The sequence below is a fragment of the Rhinolophus sinicus genome, linkage group LG05 (assembly GCF_036562045.2).
Source record: "Rhinolophus sinicus isolate RSC01 linkage group LG05, ASM3656204v1, whole genome shotgun sequence".
NCBI classification, from domain to species: domain Eukaryota; kingdom Metazoa; phylum Chordata; class Mammalia; order Chiroptera; family Rhinolophidae; genus Rhinolophus; species Rhinolophus sinicus.
Window position 1 is genome coordinate 68508918 of NC_133755.1, and position 19240 is coordinate 68528157.

Below are 19240 nucleotides of genomic sequence, written 5' to 3' on the forward strand. Positions count from 1 at the left end.
TTCCAAAGTCGCCATGCTCCACTGGCAATAGCAATTGAGTTAATTCTTGTACAATTAGAGAATGCACGTTTGTATCATTAACCTGGACTGTAAGTCTTCAAACATTTTTGTGGAATGTTTTTATAACCAAATTTGGGTCTGTCATATCACTGTGCATTTGCATCCATCATGCATTCATAGTGAGTTTGCAAATATGATAGTCAGCAGAAGCACCTTTCCCAGAATCATCTAACTGTGGTACCCAGATCCTCATCTCAGCTGTTTTGCTCATGAACAAGATCAACTGCTGAAAAGTGTTGGGAGCCGCTGAGAGAGTTCCTGGATTTCAAAGGGTATTTTTTCTCAAGGTGGTCCCTCTTTTGACAGACTCTACATTTTCATTTTTATATCACTGAATGCATGGGCAAGACACTAGGTAACTTGTCACAAACTGAGGTGGTATCGGTGGGTCTTGATTTATAGATTAAAATATTCTGGATCAGATATTCCTTTTAAGAACTCTGTAACAAACAGTTCTCTAAAAGGTAACTGTGGCTGTATAAATACTACTAATAAGTTAGCAGGAGCAAAAGGGCATGGTTGAACTGTATCACCTTCTAATATAATTAGCAAAATCATATCTCATAGAATTTTTGGAATTTGTATAGACTATCCCAACAGTTTCATTGGGATTAAAATAGAGGCCTACTTATATATGCAGTCCAATGCTTTTACCAAGGATTGCACTTGACCTGCAACTTGGGCAGTTAGCCCTGTCGCCTAACAGAGCAAATAGCACTGGTCGATTAGGGAACTCTTGCGCCAAGTCTGGACTGAGTTTCAGAGTCCTTCTCAGCATATTACTCTAGGCTACCACTGCCAAAGGATCAGACTTGACATGTTGGCATCTATTAGTCATTCTTAATTTTTTTTGGTCTTCCTCTTTCTACTAATAGCAGCCAAAAACATTACAGTATAATATGTTAAGATGATGACTTTGAGGAAATACTATCAGGGAACCTGATGTGTGACTGTTAGAGCCATACGCATGTGACATTGGACCTGGGTTATTGCTCTGCAGGTGGGGATTAATGGAAATCCACAAGAATGCAGGAGACTGCCCTAGATGTGTGTGTGTATGAGAGACCAGAGGGTGAGGATGAGTTCAGGGAGCAGGGAGGTGGCAGGAAGTAGATGATTACATCAGAATTTGAGATAAGGAACTAGAAACAGGAAAGGAAAAAGACACAGAAAGATTATAGGAATGATTTAACTTTGGATGTGGTAAATTGTTTACTTCAGCAAGAAACTCATCTGCACTGGCCTTCAAAAAAGCCATAAAGAAAAGCTTGGACAGAGGAAGAAACATCTGAGGTGGAGATGTGTCTAGCAGATCTGAAATCACAAGGTAAGTGCAACCACAAGCGGGGACAGCAAGGCTGTGAAAAGGAGAGCTTGGATGGAGAAAGCAGGGGCTCTGTGTCAGGACAGATGACCACAGGTAGATGGTAGGTAGAGGAAGACAGCAAAAGAAACACAGAAAGGAGTTTTCTGTGCAGTATATTGTTGCTGAGAAACATTGAATGTAAACACAGAGTTACTGTCTTTAGTAAAGAGAGATTATAGAGGCAGGCTGACTAAAAGTGTCCATTGCGGCATCATCAGCAGAAGAGAGAAAATCTGACAGATTGCTCACTGGATTTTGAGGTCATTGGTGACTGTGAATGAAAGCCTTTGGTCTCTTTCTACCTTGCTTTCAGACACACTTCTTTCCATTTTCCACTGCGCTCCCACAATTCTGTGGAAACAAATGTCATGACAGGCAATTATTACCTCCCTGCAGTACTAGATCCTCAAACACCTTCTCACCTCGCCTCTCAGCATTGGACACTGTTGACTCCTCTCTTTTTGGAGATTTTAAAGAGCAAGTCATCTTGATTTTCTGTTAACTCTTTGACTGCTCTTTCAGGTACCTTAAGCCTCCTTTCCTTTCCATGGCTGTTAAATGTTTAAGGTTTCCAAAGCTTTATGCCCATCCCCCTTTTCTTCTCACAGTGTAGTCTCTCTCGGACCCCATCTACATCTATGGTTTAAATGACCCCTTAAATAATAACAACTCCCAAGTTTATATATCCAGACTCAGTTTCTCTTTTGAGTCTGGAGAGTCAGCTGCCTACTTGAGTTTCACTCAAATGTCTCAAAGTCTCTCCCAACTCCACATTTCCAAAACCAAATTCAAATTATCTTCCCCACAACACAAAACAAATAAACCCTGATCTTCTTCTGTTCTATAGCTTCATACATGACATTCTGTTACATAATCTGGAAACTTCTCCTTTTCCCTCAGATCAATTCTGTCACCCCGTCAGAATTGGGTGGGTGATTTTACCTCTTAACTATCTTTTCTCCACCTCTACTATCACAACCTTAGTTCAAGCTATACGCAGCCATCACCATCTCTATTGAGATAACCTTGTTATCGACTTTTCTGTTTTCAATGTGCCCTTGTGTTCTTTGACATGTCTCCCATGGAGAAGTGAGGTATGTGTTCCAGCCCCTTCAATCTGGTTGCATTTGGAACTACACTGCCCGATTGAGCATTATTAAAGCAGCACTGTGTGACTTTGCAGCTGGGTCATAAAAGGCAATGTAGCTTTACCTTGCTTCTGGAACTCTCATGCTGGAGCCCTGAGATGCTGACATCACCACGCAGTCATGAAACCAAGGGACATGCAGAGGCCACCTATGGGCATTTTTGGTTGGCAGTTCTTGTCTTTGTGTTTCCTCCGCCAGTGCCCAGAAAGTGAGTGAGCAAGCCTTTTAGATGATTCCATCCTCTGGCTGTCAATGTACCCCAGTTTTTGAGTCTTCCCAGCGGAGGCCCCAGACACTGTAGAGAAGCAGCAAGCCGTGTCCTTTCTCCCTCTGTCTTCCACCCCTTTCTACTTCTTCACCTTCCATCCCCCAAAAGCATTAAATCAGTCAGCATGATAAAAATGTTGCTCTAAGTTCATTAATTTGGGACAATTTGTTATGCAGCAATAGTAACTGTAACACTGACATATCCCATTTGTCTCTGCACATGACTTTTTTCTTTTCTTTTTTTTAGCTTAAAACAACATAAATTTATAATCTTACAGACGTGTGGTTGGGAAGTCCAAAATGGGTCTCACAGACTAAAATCAAGATGTTGGCAGGGCTGTGTTCCTTCTGGAGGGTCTAGGGAAGAATTTATTGACATACTTCTTTTACATACAGGCCACCCACTTTCCATGGTTTGTGGCCACTTACTCTGTCTTGAAAGCCAGCAATAGTAGACTGAATTCTTTTTATGCTGCCATCTCTCTGGTTCTCTGCTGCCTTCCTCTTTCCCTCTTAAGAACTCTTGTGATTACATTGGTCCCACCTGGATAAGCCGTGGTCCTCTCCCTATTTTAAAGTCAGCTGTTTAGCAACCTTAATTCCATCTGCAATCCTAATTCCTCTTTGTCATGCAATGTAACATATTCACAGGTTCTGGTGATTAGGACACTGGATTATAACTCACAAAGAATTTACTAGGCTTTTATTTTAAGCCTATAATGGTGGTGGCATACTATCTACGTCATAGGGTTATATAATTGTTGTGCGGGGCGACTTGCGGGGTCTCAGCTCCCGCTCCCCACATAAGAATGCAGGATGTGGCTAGGCCAAAAAGGAACACCCACGGAGCCATAGGTAGGGGAGTCATACCACTATGGTCTTACTGAAGGCTGGATTCACATGACGTGCGACCTGCTGTCCGCTTTTCTGCCAACTGACCGATAATTCTCCTCGACTCGCCAACGCAGCTGTGGCAGTTATATTAGTGGCCAATGGCTCAAGGATTACAGCTGATGGCCAACTAGCCACAGCTGACGGCCATTACCTGAGCCAACACCTTTCCATGTGAGGCCGAGAGCCTGGAAACTGCTCTCTGGGGCTCTGTCCCCACAATAATGAAATTTTCAAGTATAAAGAGCTTCTTAGGACAATACTTGACATACAGGAAGCTTTCAAAACTGTTAGCTAATATGAAAATTTTGGTCATCTCCTGTTAGTACTTAAATTTTTTGACAAAGAAATTGAGCAAAAGTCCTTTCTTATATTAACTACGACATGTACATTTCTAATTCATCCTTAACACGGCAGCACCAGAGTAGACTCCCAAACTAAAACTCTTCAGTTACGTCCCACTGCTCTTAAGCCAAAGAACAACATTTTTAATATGATTTGGAGGACAGGACAAGGAATCTCCACCGTCATGTCGCACACAACCTTTGCTTTCTATTGGCCAGCCGTAGTACCCTTCTTTCCTTTCTCTGTATTTTCTGTGTTCCTCCTGCTGTGGTACTTTACACAGTTCCTTTACCTGCAATGCTTTTTTCTCCTCTCTTCAACTTATTAAAGGCAATTCATCCTGCAAGTCACAGATCAATTATGCTTCCTTATGGAACAAGTGAGATGTTCCTTCCATTTCTATTTAATATTATATTATTCAGTATTATCCTAGCCAGTGTAATAACACAGTGTAATATTGGGGGAAGGGGAAGAAGTACCATTATCTCTTTTTTTCCCAAAGAAATGAGTGTGTATGCAAAAAAAAAGTACCCAAAGGAAGGGAGAGGAGGCCACTGAAATGGTCCAGGTTACGGCTGATGAGTGCCTGCATTGGATGTTGGCAGTGGAAAGTGAGAGAAGGCCATCTGAGGACATCAGATGTCTGTGTTGTTGGCATCAGTAAGGTTTGTCACCTGCTTGGACATGGGAGCAAGGGAGAGGATTCCTGTGTGTGGAATCAGGGTGCCACGGGGCCAATAATAAAAACAAAGACCTTCTACCTTTAGAGGTAGGAAGCGGGAGTGAAAGCTGGGGAGAGAAGTCAGTGAGGGTGCAGGAGAGATAGAAGAAAGTAGCAACTTGACTTGGTGCTCTCGTCTGATGGTTCAAAGCATGGGTGCTGTTGTCATATTAATGAGGGTTTGCATCTCTGTGTGCCCTCAGCCATCTCCCCAAGCCTCAGTTATATCATCTCCCCAAGCCTCAGTTACCTCACTTATAAAATGGGAAAATAATAGCTCCTTCCCTGGGTTGTCATGAAGATTAGAGTCAAATAGTCTGTACCTGTTCAAATGTGACAGTACCTGCCACATCATGGCAACGCGGAAACAACATCTTCTGTTACTGTTCTCAGAGTCCAGGGTGCCTGGAAAAGGCATGGAAAGGGAGGTCCAAAGGACGACGTGTAAAGGTGGGTTAAGGAGGGTTGATACTGAGAAGAGCCCACAGGCTTTTGTGTTTAGCATGTTACAATCTTCACTGAGAACAATTTTGAGAGAATGGCACGCAGGGTAACTGGATTTCAGGGTTAAGCAGTAAGTGGGTCATAACAAGGTGGAAACAATGAATATAGGGACTGCTTTCTTTGGTGAAGTTGAGAAAGCAAGTGATGGGGTGCAGAATATGCTACCTAAAATATGCCTCTTTGGCATGTGGGTTATTTTGATCTGAAGGCACTCAAGACCCAGAAGAATCAAGAAAAGCTTTTAACTCCCCCTTAACTGCCTAAAGTGAATTAGAAAGGGGGCCTGTACCAGGAAGAGAGCTATCACCAGAGGTAACTCTTTATATCTGAAAGATTAATCTGCACGCCAGGGCAAACATTTGTTTACCAAACACTTGCTCCTCTTACCTCCCTGTGAATTGTCCTCCCTTTTGAAGCCCCAGACCTTGATCCCTTTCCTTATCTCTGGATGGTACATAAACCTCAATTGCCTGCCTACCTTTGAGTCTCCTGTCTTTGTGGAGAACCCATGTGTATGAAATTAAATTTGTTTTCTCCTGTTAATCTTTTTATTACTGGGGGTGGGTGGGCTCTTAGCTGGTCCTCAGCTAAGAACCTAGAAGGGTAGAGGGAAAATGTTTTTTTCCTCCTGTACACAGCCTAGTGCACATATCAGGGAGTGGTGAGTCTGAGGAACATTCTTCTTTGTTCTAGCTTTTTTCCTTGGAGTAGGGAAGACTGCGATAGGCCTTAGACTGAGAGGAGCAGTCTAATAAAGGAAAGAGCAAGTGACAGGTGACATAAGATTTTGAAGAGATGAGAACAGGATGGACTGAGAGAAATTTTTCTTCTCTAACACCAGACGGGAAGAAGAAAAAAAAAATGGATGAGGATAAAGAGATCTTCAGTTGAGGAAAAGTTCAGGGGAATACATAATAGTAAAAGAGGAGACAAGCTGGTCTGTAGAGACTGGTGAAAGTGTGGTGCATACTGGCGGCATGTTGGAGAAGTGTAGTGTAGTCACGTGAGAGACTCTGACGAGGAAACCAGTAGAGGGGAATGAAAGAATGAGAAGCACAGTGAGGGCTGGTTAGGAAGGAAGGAGAGGTGACAAATGGCCCGTGTGAACAGGAATGCACTGAGGAAGGGAATGGCTAAGTCAGGACAAAGCAGCTTTAGGAAGAGTGGATAAGACAGGTACCAGGCTAGAAGGAAGTGGTCAGCAGAGAGATTTCCACAATACAGTTTTAATTCCAAGGACGATCATTTCCAGATTGGTTCCGACTATGCCTCTGCCTAAGTGTGTCTGAGGCAGGGTGGAGATGGGCATTGTTCAAAGTGTGGGAACTGACAGATGGAAATTAAATGCCACAAAGATGGAAGCAAGAGAAGTGGATCGGCCAGCACTGGGGCTCCACACTCACCCTTATCTCAGAGGGACGGAGGCAGGAAACACCTTATGAGAAGATGGTCAATCATTAACAAAAAGGCAATTCTGAAACCAATTCCTGAAACCAACGCTACGCCCGACCTGCAGGGAGTACGTCCTTGAAGGCCCATAGAGAGCAAAGGGAAACCTTGGCTCCAGAGTCAGGGAAAGGGGCCTCCATTCGCTGGTGATTAGCTTTGCTTGGGGAGAACTCTCTGGAGGGTCTAGGGCACCAAGTTGCTGTGTGAGCTGACACTTGCCAGAAGTAGAAGTCTCTTGTGTCTATAGTACCCATGGATCCAAGACTTCACGGAACCGCCACTCCAGTGGGAGAAAATGACTGCACTTCCCAGTCAGGCAGCATGGTAGAAAGGCTGAGGAGTTTTGAACAGAGGAAGTTTAGCCTCAGTGCTTTCTTACAAATTAACATGCAGTTTGAATGTCTGAAGCCTCCTAGGGGCATGATTTTCATTTGTATCTGACAGGATTGTTCTCACCCTAGAAATACAAGTATAAGACAGGCTTGAGGCAAGGTTGTGGAGTACTAGTTTGCCAGGGATCTTTTTACAGGCAAATTAACCTAGGTAACGCTGGTTAATTTGATCTGGGAATCACCCACTGAGAACTACTTCTCTAGGAACCCATTTCAGATAAAACCCCTCTCACCTATATGTGAGGCAGGAAAAGAAATCCAAACTGATTCATACTAAAATGTGAGTGACTAATAGGAAATAATTCTGTTCAGCCTCCCATATTTAGCTACATTTCAGCAGGAACACACACTTAAAGTTATGACATTTTAGTGGGGGCGATGGGGTGTCTTCCCAGGTCCACCCAAATCACATCACATGGCAGAGGAATAAAAAGCAACGTCCTTTGTGGATTTAGAATTCTCCTAAATCACACCCAGGCCAGATAATAGATCAATGAGATAAGCCACAGCTTATGACTGTAGAACTCTGTCATTTTATAAAGTGCTCTCCCAATAGGATCTCACTCCACCCCTCCAACTATCCTGTAAGTAACATTGCTATTGTTACTTCCCATATTTAGGTTCAGAAAGCCTGCTTTGCTCAAGAAAGTGGCAGAGCTAGGACCGAAACACATGTCCTCTCATTTTAGCACTGAATCTTCCTGGTGCTTCATAGCTGCCCATGACTTTATAGCTTAACTTGTTAAGACTTCTTCAGACTTGTCCTCCATCAGCATGGCCTATGGGCCACCACTTCTAACTTTCCTGCTTAACGGAGATATTTCCAGTGTTTGTAACTATTCAGTTAAATTTGTAGCAGATATCTGGTTTCATGTGTGTTTCTATTAGGAAACATATATCTTGAGTTGGAGCAGTAACAGCAGTTTTCATCATCTGCTGAATAGAGAAGTATAATTTGAACTTGAACAAACAAAGCCAAGCAATGCAGTTGGTTTTGGTGTGGGAGTGGAGAGAAGGGATACTAAAGACATCAGGAGGGAAGAAAGGAGAAAAATATGCACAAAGGAAAGAATGTGGGAAGAGGAGAAACAGAAAGGAAGTGAGTCAAGAGTAATTCATTTCAGGAAAGAGGGTTGGGGTGAGGCCATGTCACCCACCAGATGTCTGGTGGAGAATTTCCAAGCTGGGTGGCTGTGAACAGATGAACTTCTTCTTAGGACAAGTAGGTACATGGGGAGTGTGATATGCAACTGTCATGTGCTGCACATTTCCAGCTGTGATACCATCAGAAAGATGCACTTCTTGTTAATAGAGCTTTCAAATCCCTCTTTTTTGGAACCCTTGGGGAACATATTGTCAAAGCAGATTCTGGTGATCTGAACAGAAAGAGTATCTACTCAGAAATACAGTGCAGGTACTTTCCCCAGGATCAACAATAAAAGATTCTGCGATGGGAGGGGTAGCAGTTGCTTTAAAGGAACAGGGGTCATTGCTGAGCTGTCAGGGCAGGCAGAGCAGACCCACTGGTACATACTGGTGACTTAGGCTTATCTCCATGTGATGGCAATTGGGGCGGAAAGCCAAACCCTATGTATGTCCTTTACTGCTCTGTTAGATTTTTAAAAAGTGTCTTTGAGGGCAGTTTTATGGGCAGAAAAAAACTATTCATGCATTTATTTTGGTTTTAAAGCTAATATTCAATTTATCAAAGTTAGAAATTCAAAAGTTTCGTTTATTATGAATGAAAGTTCAGCTGAAAAACCCTTTAAGTCATTTATAAACCTAGCACATTTTAATAAACTTTATCACTAGATTATCCCATTTACAAATTTAGCAAACTAAATAAATATCTTCATGTATTTTTAAACTGCATTTATAAATTTAATATATTTTATTTTCCTGCTAAAATACTTGAACTAAAATCTTCCCTCCAAATGAATTAGTTCTTATATATTTAAATTCCTTTAGACGTTCCAATGCTACACATAAATGTAAATGCTATCTATCAACTTAGTAAGGAGTCCACTTAAAATTGCAAGTCTAAATCAATTATACCTTTTAAAATAAAGTTATAGGACTGTCATTCCAATAGGTCAATTTTTTAGTCATTATAAGTACATAATTTCAAATATTCAGATTCTTTACAGACACAGAAAATTAGACTATGGTCTTGATTCTTGTTATGTAAATGTGTATCTATCTTCCTGCCCAGGTCTAAATACCATTGAGTTCAACGTGAGTCCTTCATTGTTACCACCTCAAAGTGTGTGTGTGTGTGTGTGTGTGTGTGTGTGTGTGTGTGTGTGTGTTTTATACTAAAGAGTCAGCTGCGACTCCTGGTGACCCTGTGAATGAGTGACGTCCACAGTGTCCTGACCCCAACAGCCCTGCTCAGCTCCTGGAGACTCAGCCTTTGGCTTCTTTTATGGAGTCCATCCGTCTCATAACAGGTCTTCCTCTTGTCCTGCTGCCTTCTGTTTTTCTCAGCATTCTTGTCTTTTCCAGAGAATCCTGTGTTCTCATAATGTGCCTGAAGTAGGACAGCTTCAATTTAAAACTCTTAATGGATATTAAAACATGACCCGGTTACTTAAGGATATGCCTCATGGATTTGCTTTGATGTTTGGTAAAAAAAAATTCCAACGTTATTCTACTGACAAATTGTTTGTATAGAAATATGCAAAATAAATTTTATGTACTTCTCATTTCAGCATGTGTGTTTAAACATTTAACAAATCCATTTAAATTCTGCATGATGTACTGAGTTCGAGAAGCCCTAACTGCTACATAAAGATACTTAGTCTGGTCATATAGATATTCACATGTTAGAGTCAAGATGCCCAAAGCAAGCGAAATGAGGAAAGCAGCCTCTCTTGCACAGTGATGTTCAGTGTGTTACAAACCAAGGAAGCATTCAGGCTTTTGTGGTGAGTATTAAATGAGATTATCTGTAAAGTCATCTAGCAGAGATTCTGGTAAATACCAGGTGTTGAGAAAACTAGTTGGAAAGGAATAGATTGACGGACACATCGGAGATTTTTAATTCCCTGTTATGATCATCTGGTTTATCTCTGTCCTCAGCTTTACTTTTTTTTTTTTTTTTAATTAAAGCTTATTGGGGTGACAGTGGTTAGTAAAGTTACATAGCTTTCAGGTGTACAATTCTGTGATGTATCATCTATATGTAACATTATGTGTTCACCACCCAGAGTCAGTTCTCCTTCCATCACCATATATTTGATCCCTTTTATCCTTATCTACCATCCCCTTCTCCCCTTACCCTCTGGTAACCACTAAGCTATTGTCTGTGCCTATGAGTTTTTGTTTCTTCCTTTGTTTTTCTTGTTCCTTTGTTGCTTTCATTTTTATATACCACATATCAGTGAAATCATATGGTTCTCTACTTTGTCTGATTTATTTCGCTTAGCATAATAATCTCAAGATCCATCCATGTTGTTATAAATGGCACTATTTCATCTTTTCATATGGCAGAATAATATTCTATAGTGTGTATATACCACATCTTCTTTATCCAATCATCTATCAAACTTAGTATTTCTAAGCTTTGGTTGTTTCCATGTCTTGGCCACCGTAAACAAAGCTGCAATGAACATTGGAGCACACGTGTCTTTATGGATAAATGTTTATAGATTTTTTGGGTAGATACCCAGGAGAGGGATTGCTGGGTCATATGGCAATTCTATTCGTAATTTTTTGGGGAACCTCCACATTGCCTTCCATAGCAGCTGCACCAGTCTGCATTCCCACCAACAGTCCCATGCACAGTCACCATGCATGACTGTGGAAGAGACTATGAACATTCCCTAGGCAAGTTCTGTTTTAAAGTTGTTAGTCATGCCCAACATTGTTTAGTCACTCTGTGTACACGATGTGTTTTGCATTAGTCAGTGTAGAAAAAAGAGACCAAAAATAGAGTGGCTCAAACAAGACACACATTTATGTCTCTCTCATGTAACAATGCATGGGTAACCAGGGTCTCTGGCGGTGATAAACGGCTCTGCTTCATGAAGTCAATCTGAATCCTGGATTCCTTCTAGCTTGTTGTTTCCTGTGGTGTGGTCCTCATCCTCACGGTTGGAACTGGTTCACCACTGGTGTCACAATCATGGCCCATCTAGAGGATGTTTCTGCCAAACTTGATATAGAAACTAGATGCTTGTCATACGGTTATCCAAGAAACTTGGTATTTCTTACATAGATAATATAACACCTCTCTATAGAAATACTAAGTTTAAAATTTTATTCTGCTGCTGTTTAAATACCAGGATAAAGGCATAGCTTGTGAAGCAGGAATTATCCTATATTTAGGCAAGGGGTGCTATCCATGTGCTGTGTGATTGGAGAGGACACCGAGAAGTGATTTCTTCCTTAAAATAAACCCCTCTATATGAATTTTCATCATGAAGTATGGTTCAAATCTACAAATTTTTCTTATTGCTCCTGTGGAGGAAGTACATATAATTACTACCTTACCTAGTATAATCTATGTCAAAATGTCTAGTATATAGACATTTGAGAATAATGTCTTTATGTTTGGAAAGGAAATCAACAGTTATTAAGGGTCTACTATTGCCAGACAGCGTGCTAGCTTTTTCCACATTATTATCTTATTTATATCATCTAACAACTTGGTACTAGCCCTTTGTTACAGATGAGACATCTGTGACTTATATGAAAATTTAGGTGACTTCCTCTAGGTTAGATGGTTAGAAGGTTCTTGGGTGCAGCAGTGGTCCTAGGGAACAAAGGGAGAGCACAAGATATGAGTTAAGTACTTTGAGTGAAGAGTTCTGGCTCAGTAGCTCTGTGGGTCTGTCCTTGAATTTATTACAAATTAACTGTTGACTTGGACAGTCTATAGCATCGCTGGTCTTCGTTGCCAAATAAGGGACTTGGGTGTATATATTCTTTAGATTATATATTGTTCAGAATTTCTATTCAGTTTTCTCTACATTGATTTCTACTGAGTATTTTGAGCCAACGCTAGCTGATAAAATCCCTTTTACCAAGAAGGTTATCTGATGACCCTTTAGCTGAGTTTCTAAAACTGCAACATTGTCTTTTTTTGGCAGGCTTTTTGAAACAGTGTTTAAAATCTCTTATTTCATTATCACAGTTGGTCTTTTAATGCCAAGTATAAAACCAGTGACCTTTGAAAAACTCTGAAGCTCTCTTAGCTTATGTCGCTGGGCTGCTGGGGGCCTTGGCGAAGGAAAGAAGCTTTCTCTCTGATTTGATCCTCCAATCCACTGTGGGTCCTGGAAAATTAACTCCTTTATTCGGGAGTTGAACATGAAGTTTTTCTGATCTTGACCAATTTGGTAAATAAAAAATACAGTAATTTTTTAAAATGCCTTTTTCAAGTGATGGCTCAAAACATTTATATGCACTTATGGATCATTTGCATTTTTCTTTTGTAAATTGTCAGGTTTGTAGATTTTTTTACAAAATCATTTTTCTTACTGACTCGTTAGGCCTCTTAAGGATATTAAAGACCGACACATACAATGAACCTTTTATTTTTCTTCCAGTTTTCATTTGCCTTTTACTTTGTTTAAGGATTTATTTATTTATTTAGATCGTAGATGAGAAATGGTAAAAGCTTTCATCCCAGAGGTTTTGGTGACATAAAAATTTAAAAATTTTATGTGGTGATAGGTACATATTTTCCTTGATGCTTTCTTATGCATTTTATCATGGTTATTGTGTCTTCATGAAGACGGGAATTGTTTGTTATTTCATCTTATTCTTTTGCCAGGTGACTTGGAATACAGAATATGCATAATAAATGTTTCTTGGGTAAATAAATAAAAGGTGTATGACAAATAATTATCTTCTTTGCATATTTTCTCAATGGTCATCTTAGCACTGATTGAATAAATAAGATCCATGGTCTTCCATGGTCTTGGCCAAAGTGGGCTTGGACAACCTGGAATAGAGGTGATTGACCACTGGCAATCAGGTTTAAATTACACTAGGAAACTGAAAAACAGAGATTGTGAAATGCTTATAAATGATTACAGAAGGTTACAGAAGGGTTTTCCACAATGAGGGACATTATATCTCACATGCCGTTACTGAGGCATACATTATGCCATAATTCATTTCCTTGAGTCTTTAAAATAAGGGGATTCTTTGCCTGAATTAGGTTAGATGTCATTTTGCCTGGAATTAGAAGTGTTGAATTACCACTTACATTTATCTGAAACATGTCCTTCTGTGCACCACGCAAATCTTGGAGCTAAAATTCAGAACCTGGCCAAGGTCTTTACAAATTGTGTGTGTGTGTGTGTGTGTGTGTGTGTGTGTGTGTGTGCAGGAAAGAGGAATGCTCCTGATGTAAATAAGGGTACCTGAAGGTTATCTTTTGCTTTAGGGTATCACCTTTGCACTTTTGTGATATCCTTGCCCTAGGGCTATAGCCTTGACTTTTGAGCAGCACAAATTTGGGGTTTTTTATATATTCTAGAGTCTGCCCTTTGCAGTAATAGCAGTTTATTTTCCCAGACTGGAGTGTTCATCAACATGATCGTGTAGACATAATATAAAAAATATAAATGTTAACAAATTAAAGTTAAAAAATGTATTTATTACAACATATGTTCACAAATAACATATTTCATTATAGGGAAGTAGGAAATTCAGAAGGGCAAAAAAATGAAACAAAAATCATTCTCAGTACTACTCATGCAGATAACCATTGCCGATATTCTGGAGTTGTTTCCTAGAACTTTGTGTGCATGTGTATGTGTGTGTGTGTGTGTGTGTGTGTGTGTGTGTGTGTGCATATACATACTTGTGGGGGTGTGTGTTGATGATTATAAATTGAGATCATAACTTATATTCCATTTGAAACCTGTTTGTTTTTTTACAGGTTTATTGAGGTATTGACATATAATAAATTGCATATATTTAAATTGTACAATGTGATAAGTTTTGACAAGGTACAAACCTGTCAAACCATCATCTCAATCAAAATAACGGACATATTGATTAACCTCCAACGTTTCCATATATCCCTTTGAATTCCCTCCTTCTTGCTTCTCCAGGTATCCACTGATATTTTCTCAGTCATAATAAATTAGTGTTCACTTTCTAGAATTTGATATAAATGGAATCATACAGCATGTACTCTCTTCTCTGTGTCCTTTCATCCAGCATAATTATTTTCAAATTCATTCATGTTGTTGCATATATCATTATGCCATTCCTTTTTATTATTCATAGTATTTCCTATTATTTTTTAAATATCTGTAGAAACTAATGGTGTCATCTCTCTTGTTCCTAATATTTGTTTTTGTGTCTTCTTTCTTTTGTGTCTTTTTTCCCCAGTGTAGTTAGAGATTTATCAACTTTGTTCATCTTCTCAACAAACCAGATTTTGCTTTTACTGATTTTTCTCTATTGTTTTTCTGTGTTTTCTACATTGATTTATATTATTTCCTTTCTTCTGCTTACTTTGAGTTTCCTTTGCTTTTCTTTTTCTAGTTTCTTAAGGTGGTAGCTAAGAATATTGATTTGTGTCCTTTACTCTTTTCTAATAGAGGCATTATTAAGTGTTGTAAATGTTCCTCTAAGACTACTTTAGCAGCATCTCCCAAATTCTGATATGTTGTGTTTTTACTTCCATTCAGTTCAAAATACTTTTTAATTTCTCACTTGATTTCTTCTTTGACCTATGGGTTATTTAGAAGTGTGCTATTTAGTTTCTAAATTATTGAGGGTTTTCTAGATATCTTTCTGTAGTCAATTTCTGATTTAATTCCATACTTTCTTTGTATGCCTTCAACAATTTTAAATGTATTGAGACTTGTTTAAGGGACTGGAATATGGTCTGTCATAGTAAATGATCCAAGTTCATTGAGAAGAATTCTGCTGCTATGGAGAGTTCTGTAAATATCAGCTGGATTAAATTGATTGGCAATGATTTTCAAGTTTTCTATGTCCTTACTGATATTCTGTCTATTTGTTCTATCAATTATTGGAATGAGGATATTGAAATCTATGACTAATTCAAGATTTCTCTATTTTTCCTTGAACTTTTATCAATTTTTCTTTCATGTATTTTGAAGCTTCATTGTCAGAAGTATAAACATCTAAGGTTGTTATATGTTCTTGATAAATTGACTCCTTTATCATTATGAAATGATCTCCTTTATTCCTGGTAATCTTTTTTGCTCTAAAATCTACTTTGTCTGATACTAATGTGTTTCATTTTGTATAGTCTTGATACCCACATGAAGCATTTTTCATCTGAAATATTTTAGTTTTACCTAGGACTTCTCTTTGGGTCTTTTTCATATCTCCTATGTCTCTGCTTAGCACATTAGATATTTTATGTAGCTTTCTGAACATAAGGAATCTGAATATAATAGCTGCTTTAATGTTTTTTTCTATTAGTTCTATCATCTATGTCAATTCTGGGGTAGTTTTAATTGATCGACTTTTATTTTTATTAGGAGTACTGTTTTCCACCTCCTTTGCATGCTCGATAATTTTTTTAATTAGTTTCAGGTGTAGACATTTATACCCCTCACAAAGTGATAACCCCCTTCCCCAATCTACTACCCCTCTGACATCATATATAGCTGTTACAATTCCATTGACTCTATTCCCTATGCTGTACTCCACATCCCATGACCATATATATATATATATATATATATATATATATATATATATATATATAATTATAGTTGACATTCCACAGGGATATGAAAGACAGTTTGGGGAATATAATCAATAATGTTGTAAAATTTGTTTGATAATTTTTGATTGAATGCCAGACAATGTGAATTTTAACTTCCTAGGTGTGGTGTATTTTTGTATTCCTTTACCTGTCCTTCAGCTTGTTCTGGATGAGTATTAAGTTGTACTGAAGCAGATTGATCATTTTGATTCTTCCTTTTGAGTTTTCTTAGGTGTAACCAGAGTTGCATTTAGTCTGGGGTTAATTTACTACTGAGACAAAAATCTTTCTAAGTAGCCTATTTGATGACTCATGAATTATATCATTTTCCATTCTGGATAGAAGGAATAGGTATTATTCCTGGCCCCATGTGAGCTGTGGTTATTATCCCACTCTAATCTTTTCTGGGCATTTCTTTCCTTGGCTTCAGATAATTTCCTTACAGGCATGAACTGATCTGTACTCGGTTGAGTGTTTGAACAGACTTCTGCAGATCTCTTTATGCAGTGCTCTCCTTGTTGGTTCTCTGCTCTCTGAACTCTGGTTACCTTGGCCTTCACAGAATCCCAGCTCTGACTTCTCAATTGACAGTGACATTTGGGCTCCATTTCTTTCTCCAGTGCCACACCCTAGAAACTCTCCAGGCAGAGAGCTGGGGAAATGGAGGGTTTGTATCATTTGCTTCCTATCTCTGAGTTCATTTTTCATTGTCTGCTGTCCATATCTTGAGAGATGTTGGTTCATATATTTTGTTCAGTTTTCAGTTATTTTAGGCAAGCAGTAAATCTGGTCCCTGTTACTTCATCTTGGCTGAAAGTGGAAATCACATACCCTGCTCTTTTAAATACTTAAAGTGTGTCAAAAACCTTTCCTATTCCTTTAAATATTATTATTCTACATAATTTTTGGTGACTGTGGAGTACTTAATTAGTTTAAAGTACCATAGATTATTTAATCAATTGTTTAATCTGCATTTAGTTTTTTCTCTATTATCCATAAAATTGTTAATGAGAAGATCAATATTTTTGAACATCCATGATTTCCTTAACTATATTAACTGAAGAGCAATTACCAAGTTAAGGGTATTTTGATTCAAATTTCCAAATTGCCCTTTACACTTTTTGCCAGTATTGGATATTATAATTTTGTAAAGCTTGTTTTTACAAATTTGAAAGTAAAAATGATAATGTTATTGATTCTAATTTGTATTTATTGATTAATTTTGATGCATAATATTTTTGATTAGCTTATCAAAAATTTCTATACCCTCTCTTTCGAATTGCCTGTTCATACCATTTGCTTATTTTAAAAACTTAGGTTATTTTTTCTGTTATTGATTTATAAATTAATTTTTATAAAAGTATATATATATAAACAATGAATATAAGATATATATACTATATAGATATAGATATGTACTATATTTCAAATAATTCTTCAGACTATTGCTTGCTGTTTACAGTATATTCAGATGTAATGAAATTGATTTGATCTTTGCTATTATAGTTTCTACCTTTATTGTTGTGCTTAAAAAAACCAATATTACTCTCACCTCATAACCAAACAAATGTTTTATTCTATTTGTTTATAGCTTTAATTTGTTTTATTCCCCTTCTTCCACCTCACCGCCCTCCTCCAGCCCCCCCCCCCCCGACTCCAGTTCAAGCATTGTTTCTAGTCTGGTTGTGTAGGACACAGCTCCCTGGCTCATGCTGGTATTATGAGCCTTGCACTCCCCTGGCTGAGGCAGTCAGTCGCCGGTCATCGGTCATCGGTGGGCTGCTCACAGCGGCTCACTGGCAGCTCTCGCTGGCTGCCGGCCGCTCACAATGGCTGCTGGCCACTCATGGCAGCACATGGCAGCCCACTGCAGCCCATGACAACCTCCAGCTGCTCCCTGAAGCCCAGCTCCAGTTAGCTGTAGAGGGCACAGCTCACTAGCCTATGTGGGAATCGAACCGGCGAACTCGACATTAGGAGCACAGCACTCCAACCACCTGAGCCACTGGGCCGGCCCTTTAATGTTTTTTTTTAACTTTTAATCCTCTAATCCATTTGAAATTTAATTTTTTTGTCAATTGAACTTTATTTTTCAATTGCTTTAATATATGTTGTAATGCCTATATTAAAATTTTTATAATACTTAAACACATTTAAAATGGTCTTAACACCATTTATTTGAAACCTATTCTTTCCCCCAGATTTGATATGCTGGGTTTTTTTATCATCTTGTGATAAATTCTTATGAATGTTTAGATCAGTTTCTAGATTTCCTATTCTGTTTCATCAAGCAGTCTGTCTCCTCTTATGACTGTTTCATATTGTTTTAATTACTGAAACTTTATTAGGCAACAGTTGATCCAAGAGAGCATATTTAGAAGGATAAATCACCCATTCTCCTAATCTCTTACTGTTTTTCACATTTTCCCCAAGTATTTCTGGAAAGTAAGAAGCATGACAGATATTGAGTAATAGTACAGGCTTCATTTTCATAGTACAGGAGTCACTTCTCAGCTCCCCAATGACCAGCAGGGTGACTCAGCAAATTTATTCACTACTCCATGACCCAGTTTCCTTATCTGGAAATTGGGGATAATAATAGTCCCTACCTAAAAGTTTGTTACAATGATGATGAGTATTATGATGGGTAGAACCAATGACTAACACACATGAGCACTCAATAAACACTTAGTTTTAAATATATGGTGATGGAAGGAGAACTGACTCTGGGTGGTGAACACACAATGGGATTTATAGATGATGTAATACAGAATTGTACACCTGAAATCTATGTAATTTTACTAACAATTGTCACCCCAATAAATTAAAAAAAAAGTTAGGTTTGCTATTTTTATTTTATTCTTCAATTTAATTTTAGAATTATTTTGTTAAAGTCCAAAAGAAAAATCATTAGGATTTTTATTATTGAGTCTTCTCTTCTATTAGGTTGGTGCAAAAGTAATTGCAGTTTAAAAGGTTAAAACTAATTACAAAAACTGGAATTACTTTTGCACCAACCTAATAGAAACATAACAGGACTCTCCAATTACTTGTTTTCTTATATTTCTCTTTTATATCTTCTTATTGTTTGTGTATAATGTATATAATCTTACACATATTTATATATCTTGCACAATTATATTCACATGTACACTCTTAGAAATAATGCTGAGAGGAAATATGTAGCCATGTTTAAAATCATTATCTCTAAGTATGAGAGGTAATACTCAGACATACTCAAAATTTCTTTACTGAATGTTACTTATATTCAGAAATACATGATTTAAAAATGACTCTGGTGCCCTAACATTCTGCTGCTTTGTACTTCAGACCTGAGGGCAGCACGTGTTAGATATTATGCACTACATATTACACAAGTATATCAGC

General features: G+C 38.4%; 1 protein-coding gene across 1 annotated transcript in view; it reads left to right on the top strand.

Moving 5' to 3' along the window:
- Window positions 1–1252: 1252 nt before the first annotated feature.
- IL1RL1 (interleukin 1 receptor like 1) overlaps window positions 1253–19240 on the top strand; it is a 59547-nt gene continuing 41559 nt past the window's right edge. Inside the window, exon 1 of the mRNA XM_074332458.1 lies at window positions 1253–1387. The gene's annotated coding sequence lies outside the window, so the exon portion shown is untranslated. The remainder of the gene's footprint in view (window positions 1388–19240) is intronic.